We start from the raw sequence: 3675 nt of genomic DNA on the forward strand, positions 1-3675 counted from the left end.
AAAGGATACACGTTTTAACTGATACTTGCTAAAACCTAATAATTAGTTGATTATATGTTTTTCTCAAACTCAAAAGATGCCATCTAGGCAATTTTTTTTCTCTTGCTCCCATCCCCCCCACGCTTCCCTTTTTTTCAACTGATAACTTACATATGCAAGTTCAATCAAAACAACAAAAGTTCCAAATAGTCACTCAATGAATTAATGCAAGTTCAACTTTATAAAACTCATACAGCTGAGTTCAAATTCAAAACTTGTCAGAGCTAGTTAAATAAGTAATTTGACATAACTAAATGGGTTTATGATGTTTTAAAGTGTTGTCCACTATTATTTCCATTATCAATTAATAACCAGCAGATTGTTTTCCTGATGAATTGTTAAATGTTTGTTTTCCAAGATGTCCAAAAATATAAAGTCCCAGTCTGGCTTTTCAAATTGTTCAAAACCAAAAGATCTTCAGTTAATTGAGAAGCTGCAATGTTTCGCCATGTTTTGCTAAAAAAAACCTAGTATTTTCTGTTACTCCATGGAGAAATGCCACGCTGGTTAGAACTCAAAAAAGAGAGTATCGAAAAGCTGAACGCAGGATGGGGAAAACAAATCTCCAGGTTCATTATGACATCTATAAAGAGAGACTTCGCATTTATGATTTAGAACTGAGAAATGCAAGGCGGTCTTTCTTCTCTGAAATCATCACCAAAAACACTAATAATACACGTGCCTTGTTTGCTATTGTCGACAGGCTAATAAAAACTACTGTGTCTGTAGCCTCTGAACTTCTATCCACCAGGGCCTGCAATGAATTTGCCTCCTTCTTCACAGACAAAATTCAAACAATTAGACAAGCAATCTGTGTCTCCATGTCAGTAACAGGATATGTCTTGTCCCTGTGTCCACTTAAAAGCAATTAATTTAGCATGAGACAACTTGATTCTATTAACCATAAAAACCTGGAGGACATAATCCAACATCTGAAATCCTCCTCATGCTGCCTTGATATTCTGCCAACAGGTTTTTTCAAAAATGTTTCTAAATGCATGGCCTCAGATCCCTACAAATTGTCAATATGTCTCCTCTCAGGTTTTTTGCCCACTGGCCCTGAAAACTGCAGTCATTAAGCCACTCTTAAAAAAGAGCAATCTAGACAGGTCACTAATGAGCAATTATAGGCCCATATCAAATCTCCCATTTTTAAGTAAAATCATTGAAAAGGCTGTTTTTCAACAGCTTAGTGCTTTCTTGGCACCAAATACTGTTTTGATGTCTTCCAGTCAGGATTTCGACCCACCACAGCACTGAGGCGGCTCTTGTTAAGGTCTTCAGTGACATCCATTTAAACACTGACAGTGGCAGAATTTCAGTCTTAGTATTATTGGATCTCAGTGCTGCATTCGACACAGTCGACCACAGACAGACAGACTTAAAACTGTGTTGGACTTTCTGGCACAGTACTAAACTGGTTTGAATCCTTTTAAAGGACAGGGACTACTTTGTGTCTATAGGTAATCACACATCTGAGCTGACAAAAATGACATGTGGAGTTCCCCAGGGCACCATTCTGGGCCTCTTTTGTTTAACATTTACATGCTTCCACTGGCTCAGATTATGAAAACAACAAAATACGTTACCATAATTATGCAGATGACACACAGATTTACATAACCATATCATCAGGGGACCATGATCCCATACAAGCGCTGAGTAACTATATTGAACAGGTCAATGGTTGGATGTGCCAGAATTTTCTTCAATTAAACAACGATTAAACTGAAATTATTGTTTTTGGAGCCAAGGCAGAACGATTGAAAGTCAGTGCTCAGCTTTAATCTGTAATGTTAAGAACCACAAATCAAGCCAGAAATCTTGGTATAGTCATGGACTCAAACCTGAATTTGAGGAGCCACATTAGGACAATTACAAAGTCAGCCTACTATCACCTGAAGAATATATCAAGGATTAAAGGACTTATGTCTCAGCAAGACCTGGAAAAACTTATCCATGCATTTATCTTCATCAACTTAACTACTGTAACGGTGTCTTTACAGGGCTCCCTAAGAAATCCATCAGAATGCTGCTGCTCGAGTCCTCACTAAGACCAAAAAAGTGCATCACATCACCCCATTTCTGAGGTCTTTACATTGGCTTCCTGTATGTCAAAGAATTGATTTCAAAATCCTGCTGTTAGTTATAAAGAACTAAATGGTTCAGGGCCAATATACATTTCTGATCTTCTGCTTCGTTATCCAGACCTCTCAGGTCGTCTGGGGCAGGTCTGCTTTCTATCCCCAGAGTCAAACTAAACAAGGAGAAGCAGCGTTCAGTTATTATGCTCCATATATCTGGAACAAACTCCCAGATAACTGCTGAACTGTCAGTTCTTTTAAATTAAGACTGAAAATTTTTCTTTTTACCATTGCTTTTAATTAATATTTAAGACTTTTATTTTTACCACTGCCTTTAACTAGTAGATTGATAACTTACACTGCACTGTAACTTTTACTGTCCTGTTTTCTTTTTCTTTGTTTTTAGATATTAACACTATTTAAAAAGCTTAGAATGCTCTTTTATTCTACCATCTCACACGGCTGTTCCTCAGTTAACAGAGGCGAGTAAAACAAGGATTAGAGTCCCAGTTTTGTCCGCTGTTAACTTGTTGACAGGCCCGCTGTCAACCGCTTTTACCAGAGTTTGTAGCGTGGACAATCTGGATTTACAGTGACAACTGTATCTAAGGAAGGGTTTGAGTCCCCTTAGGGTTAGAGTCCCTAAGTGTTAAAGGGTTCGAGTCCCCTTAGGGTTCGAGTCCCTAAGTAACTTGTTGACAGGGTCCCGCTGTCAACTGCTTTTACCAGAGTTTGTAGCGTGGACAATCTGGATTTGCAGTGACGACTGTTTCTGAAGAAGGATTAGAGTCCCTAAGTAACTAAAGGGGTTAGTGGGAGATTTTCTTTTTCATATTTCCGTGTTGCTTTTATGTTTTACGTAAAGCACTTTAATTACCTTGTTGCTGAAATGTGCTATGCAAATAACTTGCCTTGCCTTGCCTTACTCAATTGACTTATAATTTCAACTCTACAGATGCTTAAAAACATTTTACTTATCACGTTTGACGGCACAAGTTAGCAGACACACCGTGGTTATAGGACTATCAGGAGTGTGTGCGATCCAGTCTGTCATTAATTTACAACACTGATAACCCTCTCACATTTATTTTCTTTCTCGCATTTTTTCTAAAGTACCTGTGGACTAGGTGGGTTGTGATTTACATATTCCTCAGGTCAGTAATCACCATAGCAACCTGTGGAACAAGGAGCAAAGTATTGTCTCTACCATGCAGCAGCTGTAAGGGCTGAGGAGCATAGAGAGGTTATGAATAAGACAATACACTGTACGAACTCCCGAGACTATCTACATGAATACTCTCACTCTTGCTGGTCTTCCACAAAGGCTGTCTCTCTCTCTCTCTGTCTTGTGCTCATCCTTTATTGTTTGCAGAAATGTTCAGTATCAAGAGCTCTCTAACTGCACCTGGAGACGTTACTTAGTTCAGTCGAAGTCATTTAATTCACTGTTAAACATATGGCATTAGCACAAACTGCTAATGTACAAAGCTTATTTTTTCAGTTGTTCTCAGTGCGCGCACAAGCGCATGCGCATGCACACGCACACACACAC

The sequence above is a fragment of the Micropterus salmoides genome, unplaced genomic scaffold (genome assembly GCF_014851395.1).
Source record: "Micropterus salmoides isolate LMB-PRFRI ecotype aquatic unplaced genomic scaffold, ASM1485139v1 Ms_hic_scaffold_5, whole genome shotgun sequence".
Taxonomy (NCBI): Eukaryota; Metazoa; Chordata; class Actinopteri; order Centrarchiformes; family Centrarchidae; genus Micropterus; species Micropterus salmoides.